Raw genomic sequence first — 26,570 nt, forward strand, 5'->3', positions numbered from 1 at the left:
ATGGTATTAACAAGTACCAGTACTACACGGAGTAACTACTCTGTAAGAACTTATAGTCTTAAACTATTATCAGTGGCGTACACAAGGGTGGCTTCGGGGTTTATGGAAAAACTAAACACTTATATATTAAGATACATGTACAAAAGTCATGCATATTGTGAAAGGATATGAGATTGAGTGCTTGAACCCCTTGAAAATTCTCTGCGTACGCCACTGATTATTACAATTACATTGTTTTAATAAAAAAAAATGTATCGCGATATCGTAGGCGTATAGTCAGTAGCGTACGCAGGAATTTATTTCGGGTGTCCAAACTCAATATGAGGGTATTTTATATTAAAATTCCTAAAATTGCCCCTAAAAATAGGCTAAATTTACACAAAAGTCGAAATTTCGGGGAGGGGGTCCGGACCCCCAGGACCCACCCCCTGCGTACAGTATATATATAATATTCTACATAAAAGTCTTTACCGTAGAGAATCCTATAGATATGGCAACGCTTTAGGAAATTTATATGAGGAATGTGCTAAATTTTCTCAGAGGATATGAGGAAGTGTAAGTAGAAGTAGCATAGTAGGTACGCAGTGACTCAAATTTATCTCTAATTTAGTATTATCTATTTGTTAATTATAATCTTAAAATGCCCCACTGATAAATATACTATTGTATAAACATTAAGACTTCTTAAATTTGGATGGGTATGGTGACTCAATTATATAGCACTCATATCTAGAGCGAGAGGTTTTCTGTTCTATCCAGGTCATTTGAATTTGTGGTGGATAACATTGTGTATGAGGTGTCATTTTATAATTTTAAGACAGGTTGCGTCTCTGCCCAAGAGGAGTAGATATAATTGCCTATTAGCATGGGAGTGGTGGCTTGGTGTGACCTTGATACATACTGCGAGAACCACTACAATATCCTTGTTTAGTACAGCGTAGCAACCTGTTGTGTGCGTGTGCGTGTGTGTGTATGTATGTCGTGGCGGATTATTAATTGCGCAAATTGGATGAGAAACTGGAACAACGCGTTTGTATATAAAATTGTCACTGAAAAGGAAGAGATTTGATTCAACTGAAGACATCCAGGTAAATACAAAGAGAGTTCCTCCCATCTTCACCTATATGTGAGGACTAGATTCTAGAACCTTCCTGAAAATGAAACATATAAAAATGTAGAAAGAGAGCCAGATAGTAATTACAAAACGATATTATGTTGCAATGTTCTGTAGGTAGAGTCAAATGATGTACACGGAATCTTTTTACTTTTTTTTATTACAAAAATGTCTTGTAAATTTTAGGACAAAGTTACTTATAGTTTTTTTTTTTTTTTTTTTTTTGAAGTCTTTGAATGCTCTAAAAATGTTCTCAGTGAAAGATAGGATTAATTCCTTCCGGTACACGATGCAGTCTTGGTTAGGATTTTGTCTTAGCCCATAGCAACCTCAGACGGGGTAGGTTTACACTCCGTATCCAATAGCGGCCTAGGGAGTTGGTATTGGGATAAATCTCCGTAGCCCATAGTGGCCTAGGAAGAAAGTTTTAGAGTAATTTCCGTAGCCAATGGTAGCCTCGGAAGAAGGTGTTAAAGGTGAGCGATCAGCACTGGCACTGATACTTTCTTGGCCCCGTCGTCCTCTTTTATAGCCATTCCCCTGGAGGAGTTGTCGTTCTTCTTCGTGGTTCTTCGTATCCACTTCGTCTCTTCCTGATAGTGTTTCTTCTGTTGCCTGCCACTGTTTTAGTGAAAACATGTGGCTTATAGTACGTGAGGGTGTATGAATCCTTACAACATGAACTAATAATTGCTCTTTTATTATTCCATCAACTACTGTCTGTTCCAAATGACAGGTTAATGAAGGAGCAGTACAAGATTGTTTTTGAAATTACATGTTTAATACTGCAAGGATGCGATGACGAAAAATTATTATAAAAAAATATCCACGCTGTTACACAATGGCAGTGTGCTTTCGGACGCTTGAAATCTCCCTGACTAGCAGCAGAAATTCTGAGAATTCCGTAACTTTTCAAGAAATTTCAAATTCCCTGAGTCTTCCAGGATCTCTCGCTCACCTCGCCACTATGTATTTCAAATAATACAAATCTCCTCATAAGAAAGAGTAACCAAAAAATTCCTGTATTTTTTAAAAATTTTTAATGCTGATCTTCCTTTTTCTCATTTCATTTTGTTTCATCCTTCCTTAATTTTTTTCATTATGGTATCGAAGGGGGGTCCGTACCCCTCCCCCTTCGCTACGTGCCTGTTTCAGTGTAAAATTGACATTGATCTGTATCTGAAACTTTTATAAATAAATAAATAAATGTTTTAATACGTGCGAAAATGTTGAAAAATGTCCACAAATATCTAGAATTAATTTGTTATGAACAGTTCCGGATTCTTTGTAGGGTTTTTCTCAAGAGAATAACATATTAGCATGCAGTTTTCCGCACTGAGAATAATTCCAGATTTACTGGGAATAACTTGCTTTCTGGTGAGAATACTATGCCAAGACTCAAGATCGGTGTTCTCAGACTGTGTAAGTCGACCGTACTAACGGATGAAACGCCCACCTCTAATATAGTGACTCACCTCAACAGCTGAAAGCAAAGATTGTCTACCAAAGTTTGTTACCACATCGAACACAACTTGTTTCCTTCATTAGTATGACGGAGGCCACCGTCTGAGAACTCCTGACTGAAATATTGGCATGATGTTCCCAACAGAAAGCATGTTTTCCAAGAATTCCCCGTAAATCTGGATTTTTTTTTTTTTTAAGTGGCGATAACAAATATTCCTCGATACTATCGTTCTACTGTTTATTTCCTCTCTGGTTTAGTATGTTGCTTTCGGAAAAGTTAGCAATCCTTTTATATGTGGATAAACATAAATGTTAGTTACCAAAAGGTTTACATAAAAATAAAAATAAACCTATTTTTGATTTGTCAGATGAGCTTGAAGTGTTTAAAAATCGAACCTTCAAAAAAAATCTATAATATTAATACTGTATAACGAAAGAAATAAATGTCCAAAGATGAGACCAAAAATCTATCCATAGATGTCATTAAGGATCAAGTAGCCAGGTGATGTAGCCAGAATGGAAGAAAATAGGAACGCTTTGAAAGTTTTAACTGGAAATCCAATCAGGAAGATCTAACGCAGATGGAAGGATAATATTGATAGATCTCGCAGAAATAGGAATACAAAGTAGAAACTGGATCCGGTTGGCTACGAACAAGAGTCAATGGAGAGCTTTTGTGAACGCAGCATTGAACCTAGAGGTTCCATAGGCCATACAGTTCGTCAGTTAGATCTCTTTAAGTAGAATAACATGATACGGATGAGGATAAATTTTTATGCTCAAATTTCGAAAAAATCGAGTTTCTTTGTAAATCTAAAAATTGATGCTGTACGATGATGGCGCCACTAATTAAGATGAAACTGATCCTGAAGAATACCTGAAACTGATCCTGATAACGGTATTTTATTATTCAAATATGAGACATATATTGTATCAATGGATAGATGACAACAAACTGAACTAAATTACATACTCGAGGGTAAATTATCATGCGTAGTTTTCGAGAATATCCAGTAAAACGTTTTTTTATGGCGCTAAAAGATATCATGGCGTTTGTTGCCAATAATAGTTGAAAAGTTTTATTCTGGAAAATATTGTTTATTTCTTTATCTAGTCTACATGTTTGGGAAAAGGTATACAGTTAAGTAATACAGTGGTTCTCAATCTTTTGGAGCTTAACACCCCATTGGATGAGTTCAATTGTCCTGAGTGTTCCCTGTCATCTTTTACCCAATGCACAAAGCTAAACGTAACACTTGGACAAAGTAGTTTAAGAACCAGGAAAAGGCTTCAATTTTAAAAATCAGCTTTCAAGAATCTACTACATGTTAAAAAAAACTGTTGATAATTGTAAAATGCATGATTTTCATCCAATAATAAGGAAGTCTAACAGGTCGTGAAACATCTAACGCTCTCCATCATCCAATCGCCCCTTTTTGTCCCAACGTCATCTCTGAAAATGAGAATGCCCCCGTTGAGAACCACTGAATTCCAATACTAATATTAATAACTAATACTAATACTAATACTAATACTAATACTAATACCAATGCTAATACTGAATACTAATAACCATTATTGTTATTGGTATTCTCCTAACTGTGACACACAAATGCGTAACAGTGGCGCAGCTACTGTTTATAATTGCTTTTTAGAAAAGATTTAAAATAAACCGAATGAAAGTTGTAACTGAGTATATATTACCTAGTGTAATGCTATCAAAATTTCTAAATGAATAATCACATTTGAAGTCTTAGCAGTAAACCATTTCATCAGAATTTGCTTGAAGTTTTATTTTCAATGTTTCTGGAGCACTATCAGCCCATTCAGTCTGCTGTCGTAACAGAAGTCGAAAATGGTCTTTCTAAGCAGCATTGCCGTTATTTTCATTTTTTTTCTTGCAGTTGAATACACGATGACATTCTTGTACAACTTCCAAAACATTCTTTGTATATTTTCCTAGATGTTCCAGTTTAATGTGTAATATTTTAATTCATCTTGTAGCTAATTCTTTCATGTGTAATATGAGCTGAACCATCTTGACCGCTTCTTGCATACATAACAGTTCGCAATATTTTTCATTGCCATTGTCTTCGGTAAACTGTTTCTTTTGTTAATGGAGCTTAAAAGGCTGATAGAACATTGTTTATTCTTTACATTTTAGGACTATAGCACTGCATAGTTATGATGGATAAGACTAACATTCTTCATTTAATGGGAATCTTTGTAACAAAATACGAGAACTGTCTGTTTCATACAGTTATGGAAAGTTTGCATTATCTTCTATAGTCTATTCTGCCACAAAAGGATAATGTAACAAAAATAGAGTATTCCGAGTGGATAAGATTTAAAATAGTTTCTTTTTTCTTGATTCAGCAGCCTCACATTAGTATAAAAAACACAATTAGAAATTTATCCCAGCGAGGACATGTTTGACTAGTGCCATGACAGGATTATTTTACTCTACTTTATATTTTTATTTATTTAATTAACTGGTAGAAATATCGTCCGGATTCTCGAATAATTCTTTCCTGTTTCATCTGAATTCTCGAGAAACCTCTAGTCTCATCAAGTTTTGTAAATTTATGTACAAAATTTATGCCTTTACTTTCCTTAATTTCACATAGAAATTATCAGAATCTTTTATCCACACATCCACGAATAGTATGATATAACAACACTTAATCCATATTTATTATTGGAGTACAATGTGTAATGACTTACATATCTTCAAAGGTTGATAAAAGGCACTTTATTAAATCACTTTATGAATTACTTTTTATATTATAAATCATGTAACTCCAAAATAGTGTTTGCGATCTAAAACTAGGTTGAATTAGTGTTGCTCAACAAGTCTCGAGAAAATTCTTACAAGTGTAGTCTCGATTCCCGACTCGTAAAGAAGACGAAAATTATCATGTTTCTTGTTTCGTCTCGAATTTGGAAATGCACTTCTTGTCTTGTTATAATTATCCCATTTTAAAAACAAACAAAAAAGTAGATGGCATATGTTCAACTGAGTGGTGCATGGTCAACATGTCAGCTCCCAAACATAGGCGCCGACCTACGTTGGTGCCCCGGGACTCAAGCACCCATTAAAGATTTTTTTATTTCTGTTCTTTTGGCCAATATTACTAAATACATTTCCAATAGAAGAACAAAATTTCAATGTTAGAATTTTGTTCAATACAAACTTAAGTGATCCTGGTAAAAATAAATAAATTAATTAATTAATTAATTAAATTAAAAAGTAAAATTCCTTACGTCTTTGATTTCATTACAGTAACCTGTACTCCCTTAATGGTTGTTCATGCCTATCAGGACTCTTCTTCCCCGTTAGTTTGAAAACCACTGGTCCATTGGATCTGTTAAAAAAAGAAATGGAACACGAGACTCGAGATGTGATTTATCTTACGGAATACAGATGCGTGAGCACATATTGAAAAAAAAATTAGAAGTTGGCGCCTATGTCCCCAAGCCATTCTTTCTGGCTTCCTTCAATCCAGTTAGTACTTACTGTGGTTCCGGGTTCTATTCTTGGTGAAGTTAATTTGCCTTGGATACAAAAACCTAGTTGTTCAGCAGCTTCCATCTCATATAACCACAGTGGTGCGAAAGGGTGTTAAATAAACCAACCATCACTATTTTGTAGTCAAAGTAGCTTCCAATTGCTTCACAACTGTGGATCAACAATTGAAAATGATATGCCTCATGAGGAATCGAACCCAGTACAACAAACACAAAGATGAAATAATAATAATAATAATAATAATAATAATAATAATAATAATAATAATAATAATAATAATAATAATAATAATAATAATAATAATAATATGTAGTAGTAGTAGTAGTTCTTCAGTCATCCTGAGTTAGAAGTTGCATTATACTCAGCCTGCATAATCTTACTGTGCGACGCAGAATGGGACCTTTTGTTACAATGACTAATGTAAACAAAAAAATCTGTCACTGTAGCGAGGCTTAAGCTTTTTAATACCGCTTATTTGATGGCCCGTTATAAAAGACTTTTAAAGAAATGTCTTTGCAGTTTGCACCATTGTAATTGGCAATTCAAAAGACGGAAATTGTTGTCGTCTGGCTCTAATTGAAAGGACTCCATTAAATGGATCAAGCGCACGCGCAATCGTGAGGATCCAAGCACGCCAGGAGTTATTGGCGGGGGAAGAGGATACATATATATGGAGTCTATATATTGATGGTGCAGACTGCAGAAGGTTTTTATCAAGGGGCGATATAGCATTTCTCTCTCTCTTTAGCTCAATTGTCATGATAATTTAATATCGTCGATTCCAAGCCATGAATACCAAGTGGACCGTGTAATTGGATAATGACACAGCGGGGGACCTGAAATCGTCGCATCTGTTATGGTCCATAATAGGAAGCAGCCGGGAAAGTCAAACAAATGGGTGATGATCGGACCCTTCTGCTTCAGGCATCCCACCAGACTCAAATCTGTTCCTGTTATGGTAGTAGTAGGTAGGTGGGTGAAGTTATACAAGGGAAAGGGAGAACGAAGAGCTAACTCATCTAACTAGAACCAAACCACGATGGGTAACCTGTTTCCTTTCTCCCTTTTTTCTTTGCTTGCCCCCTCGGTCGGATCGGAACTCTTTTTGCACAATGTATATTGGCAAAGTGGCGCTCAACCCCTTACCACAAGGTCGACACATTCGACACTTGCACGCTCTACTACCATTTACTAAGTGTTGTGAGACAGGGGTTGCGGTAAATGGAACCACGTGCCATGGTCGCTACGCTACGCACTCTGTGTTATCGTTTCATTTGAGATCTGCGTTCCAAAACTAATGTCATGCTCATGATTACATTTTAATAATTGGCAATTTGCATTGATTGACTTCCGTTTGCACTTTTCAACCCTGCTTTCTTCTACCTTCTTTTCATCTTTGAATTGAAGCTATATATTCATCTACATTCTTTTAATTTTATTCATTGACTTGCCAGCTTTTTTGAAGATACAATTATGCGAGTTCTTACATCCTCATAAATTATGAAAATTGAACACTGAACTCATTAAACGGATCCTTGGTTTATGGCTACAATAAGTTCTTTTAATTATAGTCATAACGTTCAATTATTGATTAAGCTCACCTATTATTGATGGATGACACGTCATAATACTAGTATTGTCATTTAGAAATTAAAATATTCTACAATATTGCCATTCTATTACCGAATTTGTAGTGATAGTAAAATAGAAAAGATATAGTAAAACAATCATTTACTTATACTTCCGAACTATGTTATGTTTAAGTATGAGAAGTCATGTAGTCATGTCCGTCCATCCGTCTGCCTGTCGATATGTGTCAGAGCAAAAAGGATCAGATAGAAGAAACGTTTGTTTTATGTTGGATGTTATATATAGTGGAGGATCCAAGGGAAGCTATAGCCCCCCCTCCCTTGACGCTCAGGTATACACTAGATAAAATGGGCTTCAATCCTGCTTTATGAATTCAGTGTTTCAAGAACAGGCTTCATATCCACTTTATCTCTTTATTGAAAACGACAGTAGAAGTCTGTTTTAAATATAGGACCCCAATAAAGAAGCAGCTGTAAGTAATACTAAGATTTTTTAAAAAAAGTGAACTAAATGTTTGAAGAATATCCTATCTGCACACTTATCACTATATTGAAACTGGAACATAGATCTATAACGTAGGGGCTGTGGTGGCTCACTGGTACAGCACTCATCTCTAGTAGGTGGGATCCCTGGTTCTAACCTAGCTTCCGCCAAATGGGTTTTGGGTGAAGAAACGCCTTGTGCCTTAATTTTCTCGAGGTTCTCCCGTTTCTTCCCACTTCGATTATTTCACCATTATAATTCATCTCATTATCACCGTCTGCCTTAGCCTTGGTGCATAATCGTGAAACGTTAAACTCCAAGGAAAGAGAAAACTATAACTTGTGATTATAGATATACCACATTGACTTGACACCTAGTCTTCTGTTCCAAGCGCTGCTATCGCCTAAAGGAATTCTATACCGGTACCTTTCGCTAAGCTCTCTCGCTTAGCAACAGCTGAACCCTTATTGGCTCAACGCGTCGGTGTGTCGAGGGTGTGAGCTTCAGTTCGCATTTTTGCCACGGCTCAAGACATTTTGGCAGCACTATAGAATATTGGACCTCTAATTGATAGGTTACTGTCACATAGTGCTATTTAGAAAAACCCATTCTTTTTTAATTGAAATTGACTATTCTTTTTGTATGTGCTATAGGGAGCATGGTGGTTCAGTGATAGAACACTTACCTATGGTACATGGGGTTCCTGGTACGACTCCCATTCAAATAAGTTTGTGGTAGACAACACCGTGTCCATGGGTTTTCTCGGGGCAATCCTGTTTTCTTCCACATTATCATTTCACCAATTCTTCCATAACCATTCACTTGACTCAATCATCCGTCTTTCTTAGTCTAAAGGGCCTAATCGTGAATGTTAAACTGAAAGATTTATTTTCATTGCATTTGTATGTGCTTTAGCTAACAAACTATGATATAGTCTACACAGAGTAGGAAAAGAGACCAATTTGATGCAATATAATTTAATTAAGTGGGAGACCCGGGTTGGATTCTCGGCGGGAGCTCATGTGGTTCAGATTCCACGTTAATCAGTAGGTCCACGTCTCATATAGCCTCACTGCTGAACGGGACGTTAAACTCAAAATCATCATCATCATTATAATTTAATTAATGCTAATTTTACCAAGCCTAAGCTTATAAATACAAGAACAAAAAGTAATACTTACAAAATTTTGGTACTGTGACGGTGCTCCTCTGAGGAGAATGTCAATTCCAGGAAGATATAGTCAGTTCCAAAATGTTGTAAGTATTGCTTATATTTTAAACAGTTAATTCAGCGCTTAAAAAAGATTTTGCATAGGGCCCATTATATTGATTTTTCTGTTTCATTTGTCCTTTCTGGTTCTTTCTACTGTCTAGTAACTATGCCAATACTCAGGCTAAACTTAGCAATTTCTCTACTCAAAAGCGTGGACACTAATATTCGTTGGTCGTATCCAAATCACTGTTCAATGAATCTCTTTCGCTTTTCCAGAGGCCATGTAAAATTATAATGGACCATTTCAAGTGTTAAGAATGTATAAATATGTTTGACTATGAATACATATAACTGTATTATAACTTATCCAACCTCAAGTTTATTGTAAATTACGTAGTTAACGCCACTATCGTTACTTTACGAGCACTAATAATACAGAATTTTACGTATGTAAAAAAAATGTTATTCGATAAATCACCGAACGTCTTGGGTGTAATCCTTAATTACGGTAGGACTTTGTGATTTCCGGAAATGAATATCAATAAAATATTGAAATTTAATCGATATATTGAAATAACCAAAAGTGACGAAATGTCAATAATAAAATAGGCATAAATATCGAAAATCAAAATATCAAAAATATTGAAATATGGAAATGTTGATAAATATCGGATTATCGATATATCGATTGATTGATATATACGAATGTCCCTTATTCCTGCCCTTAATTTATTGAACTGTCGCTTTGATCGGTTCCTAATCGTTTATTTCGCGTTCCGAAAACTGGAAAACTGATGATCTTTAAATTTTGTACTCTGATAGTAGACATAGAAAATTTTTGTGATTAATATATATATATACATGAGTAATTGTGTTCTTGAGAAAACATGCCCTGCCTTGACAATAGTATACGTACGTAAATGTATTTACAGGCAACCACGTAATACATAAGTGTATTGTTGGGTTGCATATCTGGAGAAAATTTTGGAGTTTTCATATATTTTAGAAATATCTGAAAGAAAAATATAAACTCTTAGAGCTTTTTTTTAAAAAATTAAGTATGCGTCCTTTCTTTGCACTCTGTTTTTTTATTCATACCTTTATCTTCTCGTTTTCAGCTGCAAGGAAACGATTTAGTTAAGTTGAACTATAGGAAAACACACACTTTAAGCTCCAAGCCCCATAATCAGATTTGTTATTCTGGGGCCAGCAACTTTCATTGTCCTGTTGAATAATACATGAAGTGTACATATGCACATGGTCTCCAATAATAGACGAAGTGCATATAATATATACAAATGCACATGACGCCTGAAGTTGTAAAGGTGATTTGTGGAAGAAAAATAAATAGATAAATAAAAAATACCCAGCAAAAATTGCTTCAAGTACAATATCCATCGTTTTTGGATAATATGCTTTCACAACGTGACAAATTTGAAAATTTTGCGAAAAATGAAAATAAATAACCGGGAAAATTATCTAGACACAAGGGTGTACCCAGTTAGTTTTCGTTAGAGGAATACAATATTTTAATAAGAGGGAAGTATTGTTGCAAGAAGGACCAGTATTTCAGGATCGGAAGAACTTCGTCTAAAGTACGGTATATATATTAATTAATGTTCAAAAAATCAACAAATTCAACCCTTAAAATACATACATAATTTCCAGTAAAATATGTTATCACCAGCTATATATTTTTCATTATGTTAGAAGATATTAGTCTACTATATGAAGGGACATATTTTATTTGCGGGGCCCGGTCTCCCGTATCTATGTCCTTGTCTATCAGGAGAGAAGTGGAACATTTTGGTTTTTCCATTTATCAATTTTACGAACAATATTGTTCTTTAAGGCCAATGACCTCACAAATGCAGACGCATTTCCGATTGTGTTACAAAAAGGAAAACAAAATCATTCATCACTTTCCTTGTCATTATGTCACGGCAAGGTGCAAAGGTTCTCCAAGTTTTATGATTTCTTATTGTTAACATTCGACTTATTTAATTGTATCAGTGTCACTTATATTATTAAAAGAAGAAAGAAAATAAAAGAAAATAAAAAAAGAATGTGAAAGAGATGACAAATTTGCTACTATAAGGTGAAACGAATTAAAAGCATTGTATATACACGCTTTCGATGATGATGCACCTAAAAGATTGTGTATAATCTTGTATTCCGAATTATTGACAGTTATTGGCTTTAGCGTAACGAAATTTATTGCCTTTTAATTTAATGTAGTGTGAAATATTTACACAATTTTTCCTGTATTTTATTTGCTTTTACGAAAGGAAAAAAAAAATACCATTTATACTCCTTGTTGCAATTCGGAACAGACGCCACCGAAATATTTTTCTGTCTTTTCCAAGCTACATGATTTTCTTTACGGTTTAGTTGATCACTGCAGGGATATTATCAGCGGGATATTATTTATTTTTCTCTCTTTTCAACAAACTGCAAACAAAACTGGTAAAAGAGCAGTTGAATAGAAGTGCATGCGTGTAGATTATACTCTCTTTATATATACACATATATTCGCACTCTGCAGGCTCCAAATTGACGGGGGGAGATCACACAATTGAGAAAGAAAACACAACCATCTGTCGATGTTCTGAGAAAAGGAACAGTTCTCGATCACTGATGTCACGGGAGTTACTGATTCACAACGTACCTGTGACTCTGTCACAGTTCTGATTGCACGCAATTTAAACCCCTAATTATAAATTTTAGGTTAATATCACCTTGTTAGCAGTGAACCAAAATTTCTTATCGTGATACTAATATCTTTGAGAAATATTTAGTACAAATGTTAGGAATTAATCTTTTTTTATTATTATTATTAATGCAAAGTAATAGAGGGATAAGAATGGAGATTGATTATTTGGACGCTAAATCTATTCTTTTTAAATCTCTTCCGTTTTACTCTGATGCTCGTCCACAGTCAGAACGGGCAGTGCAAGTAATGTTTTAAAAAGTCATTTAAATATTAAAATGATTAATACAACCAGCATTGCACAACATAATATATTGCAGACTCCAGCTTAGGCTGGGACTTGGAATATACTGTAGAACAGCAAAAGACTAACTGAGACGACGGCGAAACCGATCATCAATATATTATTGTAACAAAACGACAGTAGACTTCCAAACTATGCGAATTCAATACTCAAACTTCAACAGATCTAATCCTTACGAAGCCCTTTTTCGAATTTTGGCGCGGGAGGAAATTATGAGAGCCAAATTTTATGCGTGAAAGGAGATTATAAATTCCCGGGATGCTGGGTATTAGTGTCAAATTTATTGTAGTTTTTGGGGTCACTGGGATGAATAGTAATACTTCCAACGGCGTTCAAGTCCAACTTTAGCCCCCATCGTCGTAGGGGTTGGAGTGTGTGAAAAATAACACGTCCGACATGACCGATATGATTGTCAAATTCATATTTTTCAGGGTCACTGAGATGAATAGCAACATTCTCGACACCCTTCAGTTCCAACTTTAGTCTCCATTGTCATGGGGTGTTAGGGGCAACGAAAATAAAATGTCCAAACTGGCCGATTTTAGTGTCAATTCATAAACCTCGAAGTCGCTGACTTCCGGTGCCGTTCAAGTCAACTTCAGTCCCGATTGTCGTAAACGTGAAAAATAATGTTGTACATGACCGATATTAATGTCAAATTTATAGTTTCGGGGTCGATGAAATGAATAGCAACTCCCGATGTCATTCATGTCCAACTTTAGCCCCAATTGTCATAGGCGATTGGAGGCGTGAAAGATATCCAAAATAATCCAAAATGACCGATATTAGAGTCAAATTATAGTTTTCGGGGTCGCGAAGCTAATTGGTGACAGTGGAGATGGCATTTGAGCCAAAGTTTAGGCAAGAAGAGAAATGGTATCCAATTTGAAAACTGGCTGGGGCAACGCCGAGGACGTTGCTCGTTGCTAGTTAAATATTTCACTCATATTGACCCTTGGGCACGCTCAAGGTATTGCTCTTCCTTATTTATTTATTTCATTGATTTCTCTACCTTCAAATATATATACTGCATAAAACTTATTCTCCGTATTTCAGCTACTAGCATGATAAATTAATACATTTTTTTTAAATGTTTTTCAGAGCGTTTTTCTTTTAATTTTGTCGTTTAATAGCACAAGTAAAGAAACATCACCAAGAAAAAGCAAAATAGGCACCATGCTTTAAACATAAAGACACGAAATTGATGCTTCAAATCTTATTTTGGTGTGTTTTGTTATCTGTATGAAAGATGATAGAACTAGCAACTAAACTTCGTTTTTCACGAATAGCAAGAGAATAATGTAAGTGGAAAACATGAACAAAGAATGTCAAGGAAGACAGACCTTATAGCAGGGATTATCTTAAGGGATCATTATATCGAGATGTAACAGAAGAAGTGGTGACTGACTCATCAACCCCTAGGTCAACCTAGAAACTTGATATTTGGACAGTACATAGAATTGGTGATGTAGAGTATCACTAACGATGAATATTGGGAAGAGCTCCTTCGTGGCTAAGCGGTTAGCGTACGCACCTTTTGCGTAGGAGTCCCGGGTTCAATTCCCAGCTGGAGCTCATGTGGTTCGGATTCCACGTTAATCAGTAGGTCCCATCTCATATAGACTCGCTGCTGAAAGGGACAAACTCAAAATCACCTCAACTCAACAATGGATATTGGGAAATTTAACGTATAACAGGGAGGGGGATCGGGTTGCAATTATTATAATAAGATATTAATATATCGAAATTCCTTAAAGTTAGAGTGATAAAATTTGGTATTTAGACTTTTCATTTTAAATAACTAAACATGCGTTTCAGTGCTTTTTGATATTTAAACCTGGAAAGGAAGGAAAGAAGTGGTATAATGAACCATACACATACAGAAAACACATCCATATAGAATCTCGCCCATATAAGCTCCGAAGTAAACTTGCCCCTTCAAAACCAAGTATAATACATGTGCTTTCTGTATGCATATAGCTCCAGGTTCGATCCAGCAATGATATGAACTCGAGCAGCAGCAAATACGAGATCGCAATAGGGTTCCGTCTACTATATTCTAAGTGCTAAGAAGAGACTTTGAACTCCAATCAAACCAATGGGAAGCATGGTGGCTTAGTGGTAGAGCATTTGCCTCTGGTGCATGGGCTCCCTGGTTCGATCCCCGGACACGTTAGCTTGTGGTGGTCAACATCGTGATCGTTTATTTTTCCAGGATGTTCATACCACTACAGTCTTCTTTCTTAGACCTTCTCAGATATAATCTCGGTTATTCACCTTACTATCTCATTTCTCAGTCTGCCTCTTCTTGTTATACCACACATCTAGTGCAACATTCTCACTTTGGTAATATGTCATATTTTTTCCTATGTTTTCTCTATTTGTCATGTTTCTACTATCATTGCTGACCTAACAACTGTCCGTTTTCTCCCACTTCATCATTCCACCAATTCTTCCATCATCATTTACATGCTTTAATCATCGTCTCCCTTAGCCTAATAGACATAAACATAGAACGTTAAACTAAAAGATTTCATTTTTATTTTTACTAATCAATTTTTACAACTCTACAGTAATCGGAATGAGCAAGAGCATTTTACTGATGAGGATTATAAGTGGTGAATAGACCTTTGGTTTCACGTAGAAAATATGGGCCTACATATGATTTTGTCCCCTGCGAATCATAAAAAAGGATAACATACAGTAGGCTACTACCGTTCGTGCTCAAGAATTACTCTCAACAAAACTACATTCCTTATTAGTAAACGTTCCTCTCCGTGTCGTTCCAAGAATTACAAGAATAATGTAATATGCTATACTTACAAATGCATCACCTGTGTGTTACCATGTCAGTGATTTGCCTTTCACCTCTACCTGTGAATCACTCATACTGAATTCGTAAAAGTAAATTACAGATTCGTATTCTGAATATCAAAAACCCTCATATTGAAAATTTTATCCAATGATTCACAAGAAACACGAATTAATAATAAAATTTCCTCCGTCGCTCTTTCGGGGTGAAATTTTTAGACTTCCTGCAAGTGAATCATATCCGTGTCTGTATCTGTATATAAGATAGTTCAACAGGAATAGTAAAAAAAAAAAAAAAAAAATCGTTTTCCTTCTTTTAGGAGCGAATTTTTTTAAAAAAATCTTATCTACTCTTTCCTTCTTAGTTCTCTCTGCTGGTCTAGTGGTGCCCTCCCCGCTAGCGTAGCGGCTAGCATGAGCGCCTTTGGTGTACAGCATCCTGGGTTGGAGGCCGCGGTGGCTCAGTGGTAGAGCGTTCACCTCTGGTGCTTGGGTTTCCTGGTCCTATCCCAGCTCTCGCCGTGTGGACTTTGTGGTGGGGAAACACCGTGCTCATGGGTCTTCTCGGGGTTCTCCCGTTTCCTCCCACTTTTTTCATTCCACCATTTCCTTCATTTCTCATTATCACCGTCTTCTTTAGTCTCACCGGCATACCCGTGGGATATAAAACTTAAAGATTTCATTTAAAGGATCCTGGGTTCGATTCCCGGTGTGGGCTTTGGAATTTTAACTGCCCTCGTTATTTCTGCGTCCGTGTCCCTGTCGTTCTAGGCTATTAGAAAAGCGAGTTAAAGGAGTAAAAAGCGAGTAAAGTAAGTAGAAACCTAGTAATAAGTAATCAAACAAGTTAATGAGGCGCGTTCGGTGTATTAGTTAACTTTAAAAAATGGCTAGCGAGTGTACATTTGGTTAAGGTGGCCCGGAGTTCAATGCTTGGTGGGACAACACTAAAAATTTTATTTCACAATCATTTACTTCCATTATTCATCCATTTCCTTTAGCCCAAAGGTCATGGCCGTGGGACGTTGTAAACTAGAGAAGATCATTACATTTTCTTACTTCTTTCCCTCCATCTTTTCAAAATTACTTGTATGTGAGATCGACCTTTCTGATGAGTCTAACCCATAAAGTCCTAAACCGGAATTCTGTCCTAGTTACACTTTTCTCCCTAAAGTTATTTTTAACCATATCCATCCATTTCCTTCTTGTTCTCCCACTACCTCTCTTCCCATCAACTTCCATTGCCATCATTCTTTTGACCACATAGTCGTTTGTTCTTCCCATTAGATGGCCATACCATTGCAGTATTCTTTCTGGATCTTTCTCACTTGTCAGATATCTCTATAATCTTGGTTGTTCCCCTTACTCTCTCATTTCTCACAAGGAACGAACATGAACGTGTCATCCGGATATACGAATCAAACCTAGTCCATTCGATAAACATGAAAAAGATATGTTCATGAAAAAAAAAAGTGCCATGAACAAATGAGTAAGTCCCTGGGGCCCATTAATCCTGTTAGTATAAAGAAATCGTACTCGCAATGAAATAGCTATTGCATCAACAATGTTCATTGGAAAGTCATGGTTTATAGTTCATTCTCTTCAGCATGAAACAAGCTTTCCAGGGGTGCTATGTATTGAACATGAAAATTGGAAGAACGGGAAAATTCCCTCCAGAAATCAAATTTGGCCCCCTCTGGAGTGCCCCGGATAAAAGTACACAATGCAAATGTATCTCGAAAAATACTACAGGGGATAAGAAATGACTGTACCAAACTTTGCATTGATAGACAGAATAGGTATGAGGGGAAAGTATGTATTGGTATACAAGCATTTTCCTCATATCTATTCCATCTATCAATACAAAACTTGGTACACAAATTTCATATCCCTTATAGTATTTTTTGAGAGGCATTTGGATTGTGCGCTTTTATCCGGGGCCACTCCAGAGGAGTCCAAAGTTGATGGGAGGGATTTCTGGAGGGGATTTTCCCGACATTCTCCCAATTTTCCCTGTTCAAGTACGTTATGGGTCTCAATACATAACACCTCTGGAAAGCTTGTTTCATGCTGAAGAGAATGAACTATAAACCATAACTTTTCAATGAGCAGAGTTGATACAATCGCTATTTCATTGCGAGTCTACGATTTCTTTATACTAACTGGGTTAATGGGTCCCAGGGACTTACTGCTTTGTCCATAGCACCTAATTTTTTGTGCATGAACATATCTTTGTTATGTTTATCGAATGGACTAGGTTTGATTCGGATGTCCGAATGACACGTTCATGTCCGATCCTTGTCAGTATGTTTATTCTTGTTACCCTACACATCCAGTGCATCATTTTGGCTTTGGTAATAAGTCATAAATTTTCGAGTTCTTCCTGTATTGGCCATTTTTCTGCTCCGTATATCATTGCTGACTTAAAAACTGTTTTGTAAATCATTCATTTATTCTTTGCCGTGATTCTGCGGTGACACAGAACGCCACACACTTTCTTCTAATTTAGCCACCCGTCTTGCATTCCGTGATATTTTCACATATAATTGATTTTAAAATCCTGTCTGTGTCTGGCGGCTCGGATAGCAAAAAGGAAGGATTAAATCAGTTATTTGCAAGTGGCCAATGTATGACTTAGGAACATAGTTTTGCGACCGGGGAAATGATTTTGAGAAATTGGAGGAGAGGGATAGTAGTAATTGCGTTACTTTAGGAAACTTTTTGGCCCCTGGGTCCCTGCCTCAGGACCCATGGTCCCTGGCCGGGGTCAATGACCTAGGGGTACCTAGGACCACCCCCTAAAATTTGGCAGGGGTACATAGGACCACCCCCCAGGACCCATGGTCCCTGGCCCGTGTCAATGACCTAGGGGTACTTAGGACCACCCCTCTAGATTTTGGCAGGGGTACATAGGACCACCCTTAAATTTTGGAAATTGCCAAATCTAAAAATTGGGTGTGGTAGCCTAGGACCACAGTATGTACCTCTATCAGTATTGGGTGTCTATGTCGTTCCCTTTCATGGGTAAAAAATTGCCAAAAAAATTCAAATTTCGGGGGTTTTTTGACCTAATTTATCCCCTTTGATGAGGTATTATTATCCTATATGGTTATATGTGCATATACAGGGATTCATTACCTTTCATAAGACATGGGTATATTAATGCACCCCTTTAAATTTTTGGGAGGTGTACCTTGGCCCACCCCTTCAATTTTGGAAATTGCCCAATTTCAACATTGGGTATTATAGTATAGAACCCTAGTATGTATTACTATAAATTTGGGTGGTCCACTTCGTTCCCTTTTAGGGGTACAAAATTGCCAAAATTTTAGTACAACCACATGTTTGTTTTTTTTTTTTGGTTCATTTTTATTCCCTTGGATGAGGTCCTATTACCTTATATGGGTGTATACAGGTGTTTATTTCCTATTGTAAGACATAGGTACATTTGTGCACCCCGGCAGGAGTGCCTTGGCCCACCCCTTCAATTTTGGAAATTGCCCAATTTAAACATTTTGGTACAATAGTATGTATTACTATAAATTTGGGTGGTCCACTTCGTTCCCTTTTTAGGGGTACAAAATTGCCAAATTTTTAGTACAACCACATGTTTGGGTTTTTGGCTCATTTTATTCCCTTGGATGAGGTCCTATTACCTTATATGGGTGTATACAGGTGTTTATTTCCTATTGTAAGACATAGGTACATTTGTGCACCCCGGCAGGAGTGCCTTGGCCCACCCCTTAAATTTTGGAAATTGCCCAATTTAAACATTTGGTATAATAGTATAGAACCCTAATATATATTACTACAAAATTTCGGTGGTCTATCTCGTTCCCTTCCAGGGGTACAAAATTGCCAAATTTTTAGTACAACCACGTGTTTGGGTTTTGACCTAATTCATTTCCTTGGATGAGATCCTATTACCTTATATGGTTATATGGCCATGTATAGGAGTCCATTCCCTATTATGAAACATAAGTACATATGTGCACCCCCGGGAATGGTACCTTGGCCCGCCCCTTAAGTTTTAGAAATTGCCAAATTTAAACATTTGGTATCATAGTACTGGACCCTAATATATATTACTACAAAATTTGGGTGGTCCACCTCGTTCCCTTTTAGGGGGCATTTTGTTCCGCTTTAGGAGTGAACCTTGCAATCGTCCCGAGTTTGATTCTTGGAAATGTTGAATTTAACGTCCCCGCGAAAACGGTGAGAGATGATAGGACGAAACATGAACTTACTTGACTGAGGATTGAAGCAGGGACCTCATACAGTAGAGACAAGCACTGAGCCATCGTACACGTGTGTTGATTACTATGCAATGGTCCCGAGTTTGATTCTAGGTGTTAGTTTCAGGAAATGTTAACGTTCCCTTGAAACGATGATGAGAAATGAGAAAACATCATAAACTTACTTGCTTGCGGATTGAAGCAGAGACCTCACACATCAGAAAAAAAAAACGCTGAGGCACTATGCCAATTTCAGTGCAAGCAATTTTTGCGTATGAAAAAGAACATGAACAGATTATGTTACATTACTACACATTTCTGCTCGTTGTTACGCATAGAAGCTTGTTATTGTGAAATTGCAGAATCTGCTTATACTACATCAGCATTTTTTTCTCAGCTGACGGACTTTTAAAGCTCAACTTTACATTTATGTCAAAGACAGTTTCGTAACATATCGATGAGTGTTACATTTTCAATCAAGTTTAAGAAAAATGAATCACATTTTAGATGTGGTAATTTGAATGTCGTAAGAAACTAACGAGTCAACGGTATGATGTCATTATCAAAATTGCGATACTAGATGTCGTAACGATTGATGTGTAAGGAGAAAAAACGTGAATAATGTCACAACCAATCAGATTGCTTCTTACATCACGTTTCGGCTCATGATACATGATAAAAGCTGTGTTTTCATTGGTTCTCCGTGATGTCATTGATTCATTTTCCTCGTTTCTGATTGGCTGATAGTGTTGTCACTTTATAGTTGAACCGTTTCAGACCTAAATAAAATTCTTAATTTCATTTTCAAATCCTACTTTCACGAAGATCTTGAATGAACGTAGGTGTACCTCTTGTGTCAGCGTGACTTTACTCCGTTCCTTGAATTTGAGGTAAGTATCAACCGCGTTTTCTTAATATCAATGGAGTGCTTTTGCATAAGGATAACATTGTTATCACTGTTTTTATTTTAACATGAAATATTTAGCAAATGGAAGAATAACTTGACCGGGGATCGAATTAGGAATCCCGCACATTAGAAGTAGGCGCGAGAAAATTGTTGATTTTGGTTTAGCGTCCCTTCAGTAGTGGGGGGGATAGGAATACAGCTTAATGTTGAATTTGAGCGCATACTGGGTGTTGAACCCGGGCCAGAGTTGCGTAACGCTAACCACTTAGCTCAGTTTCTGAAAGTAAACAAAGAAACTACGCACGAATTTGTTCCCTACAACGTGAGACGTGGACTTGCAGTTTAATGTGGGATCTGATCTCCCGCCGAGAAACGAATTCGAGTCTTTCTTGCCTTAGCTCGAGAAAAGCAAGCGCATGAGATTTTGTTTTCGTTTCATGTTCGTCATATGTTTTAAAGTTCAGTGTCAGAGGAAAAATGCTTACTACAATGATTCTTTCAGCACAGTTAGAAAAACAATTTCATTCATTCTTTTTTATCACTACAGAAACTTAGGTCATTTACATGTTGGTCCCGGGTTTGATTTCCAGTATGACGACAATAAAAATTTTAACAGTAAAACTATTTGAGATATGATAATTCTTTTAGGATTAATCGTGTAGTCATTTTGATAATGTAGTGATCTCTGAATTCAATTTTAATTCGTGCTTTTTTTTTCTTTTCGTTTTAGATATTTGTTTTCTTTGCCTATTCCTTTTTTTGCTTACCTTACCTTTTTTCCCTATTTGAATATGGCTACTTCTGGCTTTACTGTCTTGCGAGAAATCAATAGACATTATCGGCGTTTTAATCTTGAAGGACGAATGCTGGAAATTCAAATTAATGCTCCGACCAGTGGCACCGATATTGTGGAGTGGGTTCAGACCTCCTTTCAACAGATGTTGGATTACTTATTGGAAAACGTCGACGAATCATCGATGGTTGGATTGTCGATTTTATCCCACGATGAGAAGAACAAACCGTTTTATCTATCTTTCCGGCATGCAAGTAATTTGACACTGGAGACTTTATGGGCTTCCTTTGATCGCATCCTTCAAAGTAACGATAGTTTTCTCATGAACGAACCGTTCATTGTCCATTTTCATCATGTGGATGTGCCCCGTGGATTTGGATTGGTGCGTCGAGGTCTTTTATCAAACGACGAATTATTAAAACGCAAGAAAGGCATTTTACGTGTAAAAAACACCGACAAGAAATGTTTAGCGTATGCAATTGTGATTGCTATTGGCCTAAAGAAATATAAGGATACAAATAAAAAAGTTTACGATCAATATCGCAAACAGAGCAAGTGTGTCGTTCTCCCTGACGTACATGAACTTTTGTCCAGATCATCAGTGAATTTAGAGCATGGGGGATCCGTGGAAGAATTACGACAATTGCAACGCTACTTAACCGATTATAAACTTACCGTATACACTAGCTTTTCCGGAGAAGATATTCTGTATGAAGGGCCTGGTGGCGAAGACAAAATTCCAATCAATTTAATGTGCATCAATTCACATTATGACATCATCACATCATTAACGGCCGTTTTCTCTACTGTGTATTATTGTGTAGCATGCCACAAAAAATATGATCATCGTACTGCACACGTCAAGAACTGTTCGGCCATGTGTGAAAAATGTTTGCAGAAACCGCCATGTAGTAAGACCAATACGGAGAAGCAGTGCCTAGAATGCAATCGTGAATTTTATGGTGAAACATGTTATACAAATCATCTGACTGTACCATATCATAAGGGCCAACCAATATGCAAGATGGTGAAACAGTGTGCCAAATGTCTACGCATTTATTCGTTTGTCCATACAGGGGAAAGAAAACATGATTGTACTGATTATTTTTGTAATGTGTGCCATAAACACGTTACGTCTACCCACCAATGCTACATGAAGCCTGATACGACTCAATTAAAACCTGGAGTTCCATCAGTGTTACATGCCAAGAAGGCTATGATTGTCTTCTATGATATCGAAGCCACACAGGATACTTTCTTCGATGAAGACACATTCATTCATAAGCCCAATTTACTGGTGGCCCAACAAGTATGTTACAACTGTGTTCAAGATGAAGATATACATCATCCGTGTGAAGTTTGTGGACAGCGAGAACATATTTTTCAAGATGATCCGATCAATGCCTTTCTTGCGTATTTACGTCAACCACGACCCAACATCAAACTTATTGTATCTTTGGCACATAACTGTAAGGGATATGATGGTCATTTTATTCTTAAATGTTTAGTGGAAGAATATGAATTGAAACCTACTTTGATCTTGAACGGAGCAAAAATTTTAAGCATGAAAGTGAATCACTTATCGTTTATTGACTCTTTAAATTTCATGCCAATGGCTTTAAGTAAATTATCCAAGGCATTTCATTTACCCGCGACCAAGGGATATTTTCCACACTTTTTTAATACTGCTGCAAATCAAACGTATGTGGGAAAATTACCGGACATCCATTATTATGGTGCAGATGAAATGAAAGTGGATGAACGAGAGAAATTCATGACATGGTACAACGAACACCAGAACGATACGTTTATTTTCCAAGAAGAATTGGTAAACTATTGTGTCCAGGACGTCAACGTACTTCGAATGGCTTGTATATCTTTCATGACCACTTTTGAACAAGAAACTCACGTCAATCCTTTCCTGGAGACTATCACTTTGGCGAGTGCGTGCAATTTAGTATTTCGACGAAATTTCTTAAAACCCAATACTATTAGCATTCTTCCTGCACGAGAATACCGTCACAGAAACAATCAGTCACGGATTGCTTTGCAGTGGCTTGCCTACATGGAGGAAAAAGAGGGCCATCCAATTCTACATGCTGCGAGAGGAAAAGAAGTTTATGTTGCTGGTTTTCATCTGGACGGCTACTACAAAAATCCCGACACTAAAGAGGAACACGTGTATGAATTTGACGGTTGCAGAATTCACGGCTGTCCTCTATGTGTCCCTACAGGCCGTGATCAGCCCATTTATGACAACTCCGAAGAAACGATGAACTATCGCTACGAGAGAACACAGCGTAAAATGAAGTTATTACGATCCATGGGATATAAAGTACATGAAATGTGGGAATGTGAATTTCGTCAAGTGTTAAAATCCAATCCAGCATTGGCCTCTTCTTTAAGCACACATCCTTATATTAATAAGACACCATTAAATCCAAGAGACAGCTTCTATGGTGGTCGTGTTAATGCCATTAAATTGTACCACGTCGCAAATGAAAATGAAGGCGAAGAAATAAAATTCTTGGATATCGTCTCCCTGTATCCTTATGTGAATAAATGTGGACGGTATCCAATAGGGCATCCACGAATATATCTACAGGGAGATCCAGAAATGCCCGACATTCAAGATGTCAACGGATTGGTCAAGTTGAAGATTTTGCCTAGCAGAAATGTGTTTCATCCAGTACTGCCATTTCGCTCAAATAAGAAGTTGTTGTTTCCACTTTGTGCTGCCTGTGCCACAGCATTAAATCAAGATTCTGAATGTACACATTCGGACAGTGAACGAAGTCTAACAGGAACGTGGGTGTCCTATGAAATTCAAAAAGCCATTGAACTTGGGTATCAAGTCATTGAAATTTACGAAATTTGGGATTACGACATCACCGTATATGATCCAGAAACCAAGACTGGTGGATTATTCAGCGAATACATTAACACATTTTTGAAATCTAAGCTGGAATCTTCTGGATGGCCTGCCAATTGCGTCACCGAAGAAGAAAAGCAGCAGTATATTCAAGTGGTACAACAACGGGAAGGCATAACTTTAGATGCAGCAAATATAATGACAAATTCAGCACGTCGTAGTCTTGCAAAACTCTGTTTGAATGCCTTCTGGGGACGACTCGCTATAAGAGACAATTTCAGCCAAACGACCATCATTAACAACCCCAAAGAACTGTATCAGAAATTAACTGCTCCAGATATAAAAGTCAACCAAATTTTACCTGTTAACGATTCGATGTTATACCTTTATTGGCAGTATGAAGATGATGTTCCAGTACAAAATCACAATGCTAATGTTGTCCTTGGAGCATTTACAACGTGTCAAGCTCGTCTGGAACTCTACAAATATTTAGAACTGCTGCAAGAAAGAGTACTATATTTCGATACAGATTCCGTAATATTCACGCAGCGACCATCACAGCCCACAATAGAACCAGAAGTATTTCTTGGTTCAATGTCAAATGAACTGGAATCAATTGGACCAAAAGCATACATTAAAAAATTCGTGTCTGGTGGCCCAAAACAGTACGCCTTGGAAATCTACAACCCCGACACGAAATCAACCAGTTATGTATGCAAAATTCGTGGGTTTACACTCAATTATACTGCAAGTCAAAAGCTAAATTTTAACAGTCTGGAGCAAATGATCATAAATCAATCCAGTGAAAAAATCTCCATTAGCACGCCGCACAAAATTTACAGAACCCACGATCATCATCTTGTCACAAAACCTGAAGAAAAGAAGTACAGTTTCAACTATAAAAAACGCCGATTAATACCAGACACATACGAGACATTGCCCTATGGGTATAAAAAAGCCAGAACAGAATAACAGCCATATTTTCCCCTAATCCCACCAACATCACCTCCCAAAGACGGGGCAAAGAATCAACGCAACACGGGACATGCTTCAACGAGGCCACAGCGGAAACAAAACTCAGATGACATCACCTTGCAGAAACCCGTGGAGAAAAAAAAAAAGGAATTCAGGTACGTCACATTTGCGTTTCTTTTCTCACCTCACTCTCTCTTGATCAGTTAGTTCGATGTTAATAATCTGTTTTTCTTCTTTCACAGGAAACAAAATAAATATTACCATGTATATTCATATGTTTTATTTTCTCTTTACAGAATTTGTACCCATCACGGACACGTCTTCCTTTGAAGAAAAAAGAAATTCTGTATTCATTTTCACATGCTAAAAATAAATGTACAAAAACATGATTCTGTGTTTTTTATTTCACATCCTAAAATCAAATTCTTTTTCCTGTACTGCGATTTCAATTTCTTTTTCTGAATCAGTTTACCGGTAAAATAAATCAATGTTTTACGAAAAAAAAATCAAACTAAATTTTTGTTTCAGAAAATTTTTAGTGTACGAAAAAAAAACTGATTCAGAAAATTTTTGTGTACGAAAAAAAAATGTTTTCAGAAAAATTTTTTGTGTACGAAAACAAAATTCTGTTTCAGAAATTTTTTGTGTGTACAAAACAAAAACTGTTTCAGAAAAATTTTTATGTACAAACAAAATTCTGTTTCAGAAAAATTTTTATGTACAAACAAAATTCTGTTTCAGAAAAATTTTTGTGTGCAAAACAAAAATCAGTTTTCGTCACGAAACTGCTCCGACTAAATGAATCGATTCATTCTGATAGTGTTGGCAACACTGGAAAAATTTCGGTAAGTATCGCTCAGACCCTGAGTTACAGCGAACACAACTAGATTCGAACCAGCAACCTTACATGTCTGATTCATCTCTAAATACAGCCAACTAAGATTATGTGTATACGTCAATGCTTTGCACTGAGTCAACAAGGTTTTCTTCAAGGTCAAAGTTGCACACGAAGTAAAAAAGATGACAACGCAGATCTTCTATCTTTCTATATGAAACATAAACCTAGTATAAACTGCTCGCACTGAAATGTGTAATGTAACATAATCTGCTCGTCTTCTTTTCATACGCGAAACTGTTCGCACTGAATGGAGTACGGCGGCTCAGCGCTTCAATCCACAACGAAGTAAGTTCATGTTTCCTCCTATCATTTTTTCATCATCGTTTCAAGGGGACGTTAAACTCAACATTTCTTAAACTAACACAAAAATCGAACTCGGGACCATGACATAGTAATCAACAAACTGAACTTCTCAATGGGCCATGGTGACTCAGCTCTTATTTCTGATGTGTGAGGTCTCTGCTTCAATCCGCAAGCAAGTAAGTTTATGATGTTTTCTCATTTCTCATCATCGTTTCAAGGGAACGTTAACATTTCCTGAAACTAACACCTAGAATCAAACTCGGGACCATTGCATAGTAATCAACACACGTGTACGATGGCTCAGTGCTTGTCTCTACTGTATGAGGTCCCTGCTTCAATCCTCAGTCAAGTAAGTTCATGTTTCGTCCT

At 36.8% G+C, this 26,570-nt stretch overlaps 1 protein-coding gene across 1 annotated transcript in view; it reads right to left on the reverse strand.

The window, feature by feature from the left end:
• The window catches only part of exex (motor neuron and pancreas homeobox extra-extra), a 159,526-nt gene that overhangs the window by 34,038 nt on the left and 98,918 nt on the right, over window positions 1-26,570 (reverse strand). The gene's annotated exons all lie outside the window — the stretch shown is intronic.

Source organism: Thermobia domestica, chromosome 13, assembly GCF_964235325.1.
Source record: "Thermobia domestica chromosome 13, izTheDome1.hap1.1, whole genome shotgun sequence".
Classification (NCBI taxonomy): domain Eukaryota; kingdom Metazoa; phylum Arthropoda; class Insecta; order Zygentoma; family Lepismatidae; genus Thermobia; species Thermobia domestica.